Source organism: Rattus norvegicus, chromosome 7 (genome assembly GCF_036323735.1).
Source record: "Rattus norvegicus strain BN/NHsdMcwi chromosome 7, GRCr8, whole genome shotgun sequence".
In the NCBI taxonomy this organism is placed as follows: Eukaryota; Metazoa; Chordata; class Mammalia; order Rodentia; family Muridae; genus Rattus; species Rattus norvegicus.
This window is the reverse complement of record NC_086025.1, coordinates 63,049,214-63,061,623: the sequence shown is the minus strand read 5'-3', so window position 1 is coordinate 63,061,623 and position 12,410 is coordinate 63,049,214. Positions and strand designations below refer to the sequence as shown.

Here is a 12,410-nt window from a genome sequence, read left to right as displayed (position 1 = left end):
TTATTTTCTTTAATTTTTTCATTTCCCTTACTTTCCAGTTGCAGCCCCTCCCACCTCTCCTCTCAGTCTCACCCTCACAAATCCCTCTCTCTATTACCTCATTCCCTTCTCCTTTGAGAAGGGGACCTGCCCTTGAGGGACCATCCTGAGCTGGGACATCAAGTCGAAGTAGGACTAAATGCATCTTCTCTCACTAAGGCCACACAAGACAGCCCAGCTAGGGGAAAGGAGTTCACATGAGTTTTTCTCAGTTGCTTTAGAAGGATGTAGTTCCCCTGGTATTTTCCATCCCTCTGCCTCTCACAGTCTTCCTTCTTCCACTTTCTCAAGGGGAAGAATTTGATGGAGACATCTCCTTTATTTAGAGACATGTGTTCCCAGGTCCCTCTCTTTGTATGATGTCTGGGTGTGGTCTCTGTATTTGTTCCCATCTGCTGCAGGAAGAAGCCTCTTTGATGATGGCTGAATAAGGCACTGACCTATAAGGACAGCAGAGTATCATTAGGGGTCATTTTATTGTTTCTTTTTTCATTTTTTTAGATCAGTAGTATTTGGTTTTGCCTAAGTCTCTGAGCTATTTATCTAGTCTTTGATTCTTGGTCACCTAAGGAATGTCAGGGATGAGTTCTATCCCCTGGAGTAGACATCAATGACAGCATTAGATGGTTGCTAACATAAACCCTGTCCCACCATTGCACTAGCATATCTTGTAGGCAAGATAGATAGTTGCTCCAAGAGACACATATCTGGGTCATTGTTTACATTTCTCTTTTGGTAGCATGCAGAGTGTGTTCCCATATCAAAGATACTAGAACATGTAGATGAAGGCTCTATGTACGCAACAGTTCTCATGTTTATCGAATTCTGTGGGTGTGGGTTTCGGCAATGGGGCCCTACCTTCAGTTCAGGGAGAGCAATCTATTGTCTTGGCAACAGCCTGAGTATTTAGAGATTTCTGTGTGATTCTTTTGACTATCAACTCAATTGGATGTGATTGTCCTGGTACTGAAAGTTCATTTGGTGACAAGAGTTGGGGCTCTGTCTCCCTCGTTATTTGGAGACTTCATTGGGATGGCCTTCATATGTTTTAGCAAGTTTCCAAAGCAGTAGGTTTTCCTAGTGCTCCTCAAATACCCCTCAATTCCACATGATTTTCTCTTTATTCCCTTTCAACCCCATCTCCCATACCCTCTCCACCTGATCCTCCTATTCCTGTCCCCATCTAACCCCCATCCACCCATAAAATCTACTATTTCCCCTTTCTAGGGAGATCTGTGTTTCCCCCCAAGTCCCTTCCTCTATTCCTAGCCTCTGGATCTACAGATTATAGCTTGGTTATCATTGATTTAATGGCTAATATACACATATAAATGAATGCATGCCATATTTGTCTTTCTGGACATGGTTTACTTCACTCATGGTTATCATTTTTCCAGTCCCATCCATTCAGCTGCCAATTTTATGATATCATTTCCTTTTAACAGTCAAGCAATATTGCATTGTGTAAATGTATTGCGTTTTATTTATTCATGCTTCTGTTAATTAAAATTTAGGTTGTTTCTGATTTCTGGCTGTTATGAACAGAGCAGCAATGCATATGGTTGAACAAGTGGTAGGGTGAAACATCCTTGGGCATATATGCCCAAGAGGAGTATAGCTGGATATTGAAGTGGGTGGTGTCCATCTTCCTGAAGAACTGTTATATTGATTTCCATAGGGATTGTGCAAGTTTGTACTACCACCAGTAATGTTATAAGATGAAATATCAAAGGAGTTGTGGTCTGAATTACCCTCTTTAAGAATCATCTGGACTCTTCCTCTTCGCAGTATCTTTCCCTGTCCTTCATTCATCCCAGGCTGACTACATAGTCTTTCACAGTCTTTGTATAAGATCTATCATGATTCTGTTCAGTTACCACATCTTCTGTAATTATTTGCTTCTGTGTTTGCTACTCCAAAATTGCGAGCTTTTTGATCTTTCAGGGCCTTACTGCATTCATGTTTGTGACTCTGTCCCCCTGAAACAGTACCTGGTATATAGTTGAGCCACAGAAAATATCCATTGGGTGGCTATTTGAATAAATGCTATGGATTAAAATCAGGTCTGATTCTTTGTTCAGAGGGCAAAACACCTCAAGGCAGTTTTAGTTCAGAAGAGAAAGCACAGTTCAAGAGTGACTCCTTGAAAACGGGCAAAGTTGCTGAGTCCAGAAGTATCTGAAAGGGAGCTGAGGAAACCCATGGGGTACTCCTCAGAGGACTGACATCTCAGTGAATTAGGACTGGATGGAATGAGACAGCTCCCAGCATGCTTGAGAATGATGTGGGCACAGTGTACACAGAAAAGCATGTTAGAATTTAATTGAAAGGAATTTGTTGAGAAAGCTGGTAATAATCGGAAAAATAGGCATGAAGAAGTTGAGAGATTCATTTAGCTACTGTGAATTATTGATGAGTTATCAGTTCGCATATATGTTCAAAATAGATTTATATTATCAAGTTTTAAAAAGATAATATAGATTAAAATAATTCACTTGAAAGTGACATAAATAATAATAAGTGATCTCACCTCCCATCTGTAGATCCTGCTCCCAGCCATAGACCATACTGTATGCTCCTACATGCAGTACCTTTACCTATGGCCCTGTAATCAGTCACATTGTACAGATAAGGAAACAGAGGGCTAGAAAGTTCAGTCTACTAGTTTGTTTTTTCTCAAATAACCTTGAATATCAAACCTGGCATTAAATCTGTTCTAATTGAATTGGAAACCTGTGCTTCACTGTACTATGACTCTGAGTTTCTATGAGCACATGGTAGTTTCCTGCGTTAGTGTAAGATTATTTAAATAGGTGTCAGCTTAGTTCTCCATATGTTCCTTGTTCCATTTCTTCATTATAATTAAAATTCTGGTCACTGTGAGAGGTATTATGTCTATGTCATATCCATGTGGGTGTATGTTTGTGTATGCATGAGTGTATGTGTGTGTATGTGTTTATGTATGTGTGCATGTATACGTGCATGTTTGTGTGTGTATGTGTATATGCATGTGCTTGTATGTGTGTGCATGTGTGTGTATGGGTGTGTGTGTGTGCATTGGAAGATATGGAATTAGAGATATAGATAACCATGTAATATCAATGTTAGCAAGTGCTTAAAAGAAAACAGTAGCCTCTTTCCTTAAGTAGATCACAGAGTAACAGTCTCAGGTGCTTTGTTCACTTTGGCTAAGAGTAATTAGATTTACAATGTAGTTGACTGTAACCTAAGAGGATGCTTAAAATAGCTTTAGAGAAGTAGTACCACACAAGTGTAATCAAGCCCAGAAATTTGAACACATTGGCCTCTCTGTAGCCTTTTCACTGGACAGAGGGGTTTGTGGTGAAATTTTGAATCGTTGGAGGAAAGTGTGACATCTAAACAGTCTTTGAAAACTGAATAAATGTCACCGCTACATCCAGCGTGACAGGGAGACTGTGCAGTTATCTAGATGAGCTACATCAGCTCACAAAGAAGCATGAATATCCATGGTGATGATGCCTTTACTGCCTTTTAGAGAGCAACATGCCTCCTGCTTCAGCTCATGAAGAGGTATTATGCTGGAAATATGGGTAGGGTATTGCCTGGGTAGGAATATTGACCTTCAGATATTGATGATATTTGACATAAAATAAAAATGTTAGTAAGATACGAAAATTTCTTTCAAGACAAGCAAAAACTACACACACACATACACACACACACACACACACACACACACACACACACACACACACACCCCAAATAAAACACAGCAAAGTGTGGATTTTCATCAGGTGTTAACACCTATAAACTGGCTTTATCAGAATGGGAAGTTAAACAAACTTACTTTGAACTCGTTTTATAATATAAATAATTAGCCTTTAAGAGATTTTTGAACTGTAGAAGAATCAAGGACCTGTTTGTGTGATGTTTACTCTCCCCTAAATGAAGAATAGTTTGACTTCTTGACTTCCTTCCTGTCTAACATCTCCCATAGTCAACAGAACCTGGCAATTTCCCAATAAGTAGATAACACTTGTAGTCAATGGCCAGTCTCAGAATCATGAGACTGAGTTTGGGGGCCATTGGGGAACAGAGAATATGCTTTCATTAAGTGTGAATGTCTGTGGAAGGAAAGCAAGAATTCCAGCCACTGTCCTCCATGGACTCTGTCAGTCATGCTCTACCCTTAACCCTGGGGACCACATCAGTATTTGAGAAGTTCATATTTGAGAACTTTGTAGTTGAGCTACAAAAGATGAAAATGAAGTAAAATCTTCTAACACAGCCAATCTAGGATGCCATGTCTGACCACATTTATGGCTGGAGTCCATGTACCTTTAGCTTGAGCCTTACCCCTTACTGCCATTCCTGAAACGTTCTCATCCTCCTCTGAGTAGGTCTCTTGACTCTGCCTTTAAAAGCCATTCTGGCAAATGGTAGCCATGGTGAAGGTGGTACTTGTGATGGGAAGGCATCTGAAGACCTTGAGAGAGTGACCAGTGCAAAAGTGTCATCCAGTGGTGACAATAGAAAGTCAGAGAACTATACCCAGCTATGAGAAACTACAGGTCCTGGTTATGAAAAGATTTTTAGGAAGCTGTCAGGACTTTAAAGAATAAGACTCTCAGACAAGTTAAGTCCAAGGATTGGAACAGCGCCTACTGGGAGTTTAACTTGATAGAGCTGAGTCCTCTAAGAGTCTGTCAGCATACAAGGTCTATTTAAGAGTTGTGAAATGAGCAACCACTGCCTGCCCTTCATTGCTGGTGCTGCTACAACTCCTCACTTCTGCTAGAAACCTAGAGTTACAATGGCTGCCACATGTGAGGACTGCCCATGGTTGGAGCCCAGTCTGGGAGCTCCCAATGTCAGTATCATGAACCATGAGTCTATGGCTTTTAAAATCCAAAGCAAAGGAGTTGCTAACTCATAGATTAGGGCTTTGAGCCTATGAATCTACCAGTCTGTACTTAGACCTTGGGCATTGTTAGCCTGGGGTTGCTGGCAGTTCTTACCTATCCACTCTTCCTCTTCCTATTTTGACAGAGCCAAAGGACCTTGTGTTCAATTGGTTGGTACCAAAATTAGAATTATGCTGAACTTTCTGTTGAAGTCCTGAATATGTGGAGAAGAGAAGGCAAGAGACTGGGAGTTGCCTATTAATTTGGAAGATGTGTCAAGGATATAGCCAATATCAAGGAGATTCTAGAATGACATTGGTAGAAAAGACATTAAAGACTATATAAAAGACAGGAATCTATAGGGTAGAAATACAGTATCAAAGTTGAAGACTCCAGTAACAGAGGTAGTCACAGTGGCCATGAAGTTCAAGTTGGAAATGAATTACCTTAGAAATAAGAGACAAGCAGAGGTCATGGATTTTTTTAACGAAGCTACTGATTGCAGCCTGTAAGTATTGATTGCCATCATTAATTACGAGAGTATTTTTGGGATAGTGAAAAATGGATTTTGAAGAAATGATCTAAGAGAAGATAGATGAGTCTCAGTGTTTAGGGTGAAGCGGCTTTAAAATAAACCTTGATGAAGATGGATTTCTTCTCATGAAGACAAAAATACATTGGCCACAGAAGGATTACCCAGAAGGAGCCTTTGCATGTGCTGCACCAGACCTGAATGGATAGAGTAAAAGGAAATTCTAACTCAGTTTTTCGAAGGGAAAATAGTTGGATGATGTTAAAGAGTCCTGGTTGAAAGGCGTTGGTCTATTTGTTTATCTGTCTGTCGGTTTGTTTATGAGTGGAAGTGTACAGGGTAGGAAAGGCTGGGAAAGGTACTCAAAATTGTATGGCAAAGGAGAGAGTGACCCAAATGGGAATGTACAGGTGGATGGATAATAGACCGAGAAATGGAATCTTTGGAGGAAAGAGTTTATTTGGGTCTTGAGAGCACTATCCAGAGAGGCATCATGGGATCTGGGGCCTTCCTGGTTTTAGATGTTTAGCTGTGTGTTCTTCCTCTGTTGCAAATACTGCTGTTCCCTGGTTTAACACACACTTTTCTGTGACAGTTCTTGGGGTACTGGGCTTTGGTTACTTGCTAATCAGGTCAGTAGAGCACTTGGACAAAATTAATTGGATTTATGCATCTGGTTTTATGGGTTTGGTTAATATTTGATAAATAAATTCTAACAGACATGAGTGCATGTTTATAATATTTTTTCAGTGTTTTATTTTTGAAAGAGTTATACTATATTAGTTTAACATTTAGAATTAATAGATCACATTCTTTTTTATTTATTTGTATGTCTCTTTGCTTTCTATTAAATTCTACTTAATTTCTTTTGTCACATATCAAAAACAATATCGTCTCAGCATTTTGGTAACTGAAAAATGAACTAAGACACTTGAATTTGCTGTAAAGAATCACTTGCTCAGCTACTCATAAAAAGAAAGATTTGCTTTTAAAGAGGATACATGACAGTCTTAACAGAATTTGCACAGAATATTCAATAAAGTTTAGCATGAATGTTGTGTATGTCATGGAGCCTATTCATTTGTTTGTGTTGAATACATTTGGTGTTTGTTTATGAAGAGTTTCCTTTAACCATTCAGCTTTGTGGTCAGGATGAGAAATCTCAAGACTGGATCAGCAACCCTTGTCCTTAAAGCTCTGAGTCACTGAGGACTTAAATTCCGTGTACCTATGCTCCCCTGCCTCTGAAATGGGCACGTTAGCGTTGGCAGAATTGGAAGGACTGGAGTGGTCAATTTTACTTCTCAGTAGTTCTTTCAGGTTATTTTGAACAAAAATCCATCTCTCTGTACTTCTCACCCAATCGCTTCAATTCCTGATCACAGAATTACATTGAAAAGTTGAAAATTCCTTAAAACTGAATTTCCCCCACGAGTGCAATTTCTGTTATTTTAGCAGCCACCTTGGCTTTGAAACACAATCATGAAATATTTTTACTTCTTCAAAATTTTCTTTTCCCAAGGACAACAACTGAATAGAAACGCTGTAACAACCAGGTAAGCCCCTTGACTAAAATCAATGGTGAGATTCAGAAGCAAGCATGCTTTCCTCTGGCTTCTGTACTCAGCTAGGAGCTGGGAGCAGCCCATGGAGGATGTGCACTCCAACTGAACCCAGCAGGGGACTTCAGAATGGAGCAGCTTCGGTTCAGGCTCAGCCCCACACTCTCTAGATGGAGTTCTTTGAGGTCTGTTCTTCAGAGCACGGCAGCACACTCATACACTGTATTCATGTATACAAACAATCTATGTAAGGGATAGGGTATACCGTTGAATTCAGAGAACAGAAGGTGGATATAAAGTTTGCTTCTCCCTTCATTTCTGGATGGTTTTTCCTCATGCATCCCCCACCCCAACCACTCTGTGCTGTCTACTCCCTTTGCATAGTATTATCACATCTCTACATGGTGAAATTTTAACTAGACAAGTTGATATCTGCAATGTATTTTGGCTTTGTGGTTCTTAATGATTACTATTATTTTATTTTTCAGTAAAACAGATTCTCTTTGCTTTCTGTGCTTGTAGACTCTTCTCATCTTTGACGTAGATGGGAAGGTGGACCATTTACATGCCTAGCTTAAAGATATGTGAATAAGATTCACTCATTCAACATTGTTTTTGTTAAAGCTTTGAATTAATTAAAAATAAAAAACAGTTTGGAATAACCTTTTCTCTATTTTTATTCTAAGGTAGTGGGTACTCTTCTTTACCTTATAGTTGTCTAAGGATAGTTCGGTTGTCTTATGGGTCTTTAGAGATGTTATGTTAAGACACTTACCAAAGAATACGATAGAATTCCTCGGAGTTGACCCAGGACCTGGTTCATTTGCAGCCACAGAAATAGCTCTGTGGTTGCAGGTCTTTTTAATCTGTCTCCCAACTGTGAAAGGTCACCTCTAGTGACTGGATAACCTAACCACAGTGAGTTTGTTTCTGGGTGTTAAGATAGGATCTGTTGTCTCATACCAGCCATTTAGCTGCGGAAGGAATGTTATTCTTCAACTTTGAACAGTGAGTGCCCTTGAATTCTTCCCACTCAGGCTAGTCAGCTGCAGATCAGCTGATGTGACTTATGTTTTTGCCCTTGACAGGAGTGACTCCCTTTAAATTCCCCTTCGGAATCGTACACCAGTTGCTTCCAAAACAAACATGTTTTAGGGGCTCATGTGGAAAGAAAGGAGACTTAGAAGAAGGCAGCAGCTAGCTTCACCATTGTTCTGTCTCTATTATTAACACTAACTAAACAGATGTTAATATTCTCTTCAAGGAAACTTTTGTTAAGGCCTAATGACCACAGAGAATTCAAAAGCATGACCGTGATTAGAAATCAAGCTTCTGACCTGAAGGGAGAAACTATCTCCTAAGAGAATACATTGTCTTTCATTTCTTCTGAAATTCTGAATGTGACTCTTGATCTCTTGATCGAGTTAAACATTCACACTCACTCAGGTTTCTGATATAGTCCTGTATTTTGAGCTGATTTTGTTTGTTTAGCACATCAATACAATTGCATTGAAAAGCTAAGTGTCCTGCTTTTATCTTTATCATTTTCCAGATAACAATATACCATGTGTAAACATGAATGCTGTACTCACCTAGCTGCGCCACACTCCATGCATTACTAGGTAGATAACTGTGCATCCCCAACTGCACTGCTCCTTAAATGAACACCTTTACCGAGCACCTGTCACATGGGGCTCTGTTAAAACATGTTTTCTTTGTCAGTTAGAAAAGATCAAGTGTCCTATCTAATACATTTTGTCTATCACTGAAATCCCCAAATCAAGCCATAAGAAAGGCTAGGTATAACTTACAAAAAGACGATTAAAACAGCAGAACAGAAATATGAGCTCTCTAAAGTATATGGCCACCCAATCACACTCTACAAAATTATAGAATGAAAAGTCTTCTTGAGCCTGGTGGCACATGTCTATCGCAGCACTTGGGAGGCTAAGGCAGGAGGATAACCACTAGTTGGAGACAAATTCAGGACATGTAAGTTCAATACCAGTCACAACTGCTTGTGTGATGAGTGATTATAGATTAACTTAGGTTTCCTCAGACTCTGACATTCATGTTTGGACTTTTTTCCTCTCAGTGTTTTTTTCTTTCCCTTTTTATTTGTGCTGATGTTTGAGTAACTGTAGATCCAGTGAATTCTCTTACCCCATGGGCTTTTTCAAAGAAGAGCCTGCACTCTAAGTGTCAGTTTTTATATTAATGGAATCCTAAAACAAGTTGTTTTTTTAAGCACATGAAAGTCTTATGAAACTCTGCATTTTAGGCACGGGATTTCAGAAGGTTGGACACGCTAGCATTGTTTGAGGTAAAGTTACACAAAAGGCCATGCCAAACAAAAACAGTTTTATTTCTTCTAACTATCCTTTTTAAAATTTATCCGTTAGACATGATATTAAAAAATGTCAAACATGTCTCAATATTTTGATGTACCAGCTCACAAGCACATGAGTTTCAGGTCTATTTCTGTTTCTTTAAAAAGTTAAAATCAAGGACACATGTTAGTGAAAATGAAAAAAATAAAACTTTTATTGGCCTGCTTTTATAAAACAAATGAGTATAAAGTAAATAACATAGAATCTGAGGTTATGGATAAAAATCAGGAATTCCTTATTTTTAATTTTTAAAATATGTTGATAGTTGAGGTTAAAGGAGAAAGAAAAAGAAAACAATCTTATTCTCAATATTACTATTTTCCCTAAATATTAATAGTATTTTATATCACACAAAGATGGAAATGTGGGATAAATTACCTTTAAAGCTTGTGGAGCAAGAAACATAAATATGTAGACAGAGAATTGTAACAGATAATGCCAATAAACTGTCATATGTATAAATGAAGTGAACTCAAAAGTCAAATAAACCATCATATCTGTAAGTGAAATTAATTCAGAGTGCATGTCAATAGCTGTCACTGAAAACAGAAAGTTAAGTGTGATAAGATTATAGCCTTAAATGAGTTTTAGTCAAATATGCAGATTTTACTCAAGCTAACACAGTAATATGAGGAGCTGTGTGAACTGCATTGTAATATTCAGTTTTTTAAATTCAACTGAGTTTAAATATTGACACCAAGAGTATTTTGCATATAGAACTGACATGTTCTTGCATGATGTTTTTGCTACAGTAAGATAATTTTGCATGAATAATCTGGTTATTCCCTGGTTATAACCCTGGAATTTACATTGTCAACAGATTGCCTATTTCAATCCCTGTGTTAATCCATAAGGTCAAACAGAGCCCGCTGGCCATACCAGGAGAACTAAGAGGTTCATGTTACTTCCATCCACTCTTTTGTCTTTGCTCATAGGAAATGACTTCAGAAACCTTTCACCACACTGTTCTGCTCTAGATGTCTAATTTTCCTCAACCACACTTTTCAAGTCAATTGTATTGACTTAGTAAGCAGTAAAACATCTTGTTTTACACAGGAAAGTCTTTTTTTTTTTTGGTTCTTTTTTTCGGAGCTGGGGACCGAACCCAGGGTCTTGCGCTTCCTAGGTAAGCGCTCTACCACTGAGCTAAATCCCCGGCTCCCACAGGAAAGTCTTATTTTTCAAATAGAGAACCAGCAGGTATCTTGTATTTATTCCTTCATATTAAATAGTGTTTTATTCTCTGATTAAGCAACAACTGTTAATAATGTTAAGTATAATTTCATTATTATTACATTACTAATTAATATACTAGATATTTTCAGAATATTAATTTAATTGACTAATAGTCATGATTTGGTGGTAGGTACTACTGTATCTTTCCCCCTTTTTTAGTTAAGGGAATTAGAAAAAATAAGTCAAAATTTTCTTGCAAAATCCATAGACTCAAGGAATATGAATGATTAGATTTTAATTATGTTTCTGTGGTATTTCTGGAATATTTTCTACTTTCATTTTTTTACTGGTGTGTTACTTTCAGTATTTAAATGAATATCAGTGGACTTGAATGTATTTTTATAGAAATTTCAACTGTTTACCTTTCAAACATGCTACACATTCTTATATACATTGTTGTACTAAAAGTGCTGGGAAAGATAACATTTTCCACCATTATTTTCAACATTATCATTTTAAAATTTCAAAACCACTAAATTGAAATAAATTTATAATTTGTTTCACAAAACTACAATTTTTGTAAATTTGAGTTGGATAGACAGTGTAAGTGTATGCATTGCAGTTAGAACACAGGATCACTACCAACGATGCAGGCTCGCTGAGTTAAATGATCCTTCCACTCCTAATGAAGATTTAACATCAACTGTGGAATTTTAGAGAAAGCCAATAGCAGTTACATCCCAGGCAAGAGAAAGCCGCATGGTAGAACTCACTTCGACAGGGAGTGAGATATGTTACTGTTAACACACACTATGATACTGACATGGTCACTCTCTCTTGGTACCTCTAGGAGTCAAGCTTGTCATGTGGTGCTCTCCAGCGGAGACTTACACAAGGGCATCTGGGCACCGTGAACTCAGAACAGTACGCCAATAGAGATATCTTGTGAGTTCCCTTGATGTGCAATGGTATTTCTGTCTGTCTGCCTTCCCCAACCCATGGCATTTGTTAAATTAGGACAGTCTGATGGGAATGAATCTGGACTTTAATCTTTAACTTTGTCCTGTAAAAAATTATGGTTGCTGGGAAGTTTATACTGTGTGGTGTGACTCCTCCCAGATAGACGTCCCTGGCATCTTCTGTCATTGCCATTGTTAAGAGCTGGAGCCCAGACTGTAGCTTCTGTTGTACTGTTTCAACTCTTAGCATTGACGCTTCCTGACTAAAATTTGTTCAAGTGCAGTGCTTTTATCCATAAAGTGAGAACGTTGTAACGTGTCTTCATATTGGCTCTTACAGAACTGATTTTAGTCTATCTGAGGGGTATGGGGCAAATTTGACAAACCTTAGAAGCCAAGTAAGCTTAATTATTGTCTCGATTGTTGTGCTTATTCCATCCCATAAGCTTGTCCTACTGTTTAAAAAGATTAGATACAGTGTCTGTCCGAAATTTAGGACTGGCAACCTTTGGAGCAAACACATTTTAATGAAACTACACTCCTCAGCACAGTGTGACGTCATCTATTTGTTTAAATGCCGTGCTTTTAGTCATTCTCTTCCTCCTCAGCAGTATCACAAATATTAATTAATTAAATATTAATTAAGGGTAATTAGCAGACTCGGCGATGCTCCGTTTCATGGGAATCACTTACCTTCCTATCGCAGCCTCATCACCAGCAGGGGCTTTAGGTTTGTGTTGATAGCTCTGTTCAAACGTGCAGAGGCCTTGGCACCAGGAAAGCTTGCCACAACCTTTAAGAAGAGGCCTAGATAAGAAATGGTTTGAAAGTGAGGGAAACCTACTTGAAATGTCACTTCCCATGAT

At 38.4% G+C, this 12,410-nt stretch overlaps 1 protein-coding gene across 9 annotated transcripts in view; it reads left to right on the top strand.

Annotated features, from left to right (window-relative positions):
- Slc16a7 (solute carrier family 16 member 7) overlaps positions 1-12,410 on the top strand; it is a 167,929-nt gene that overhangs the window by 35,372 nt on the left and 120,147 nt on the right. For 5 of the 9 annotated variants that reach the window (XM_006241434.5, XM_006241436.5, XM_039078613.2 and 2 more), the window contains exon 2: positions 11,436-11,530. The exons of the other annotated variants lie outside the window; for them this stretch is intronic. The gene's annotated coding sequence lies outside the window, so the exon portion shown is untranslated. The remainder of the gene's footprint in view (positions 1-11,435; positions 11,531-12,410) is intronic. 9 annotated transcript variants of the gene reach the window in all.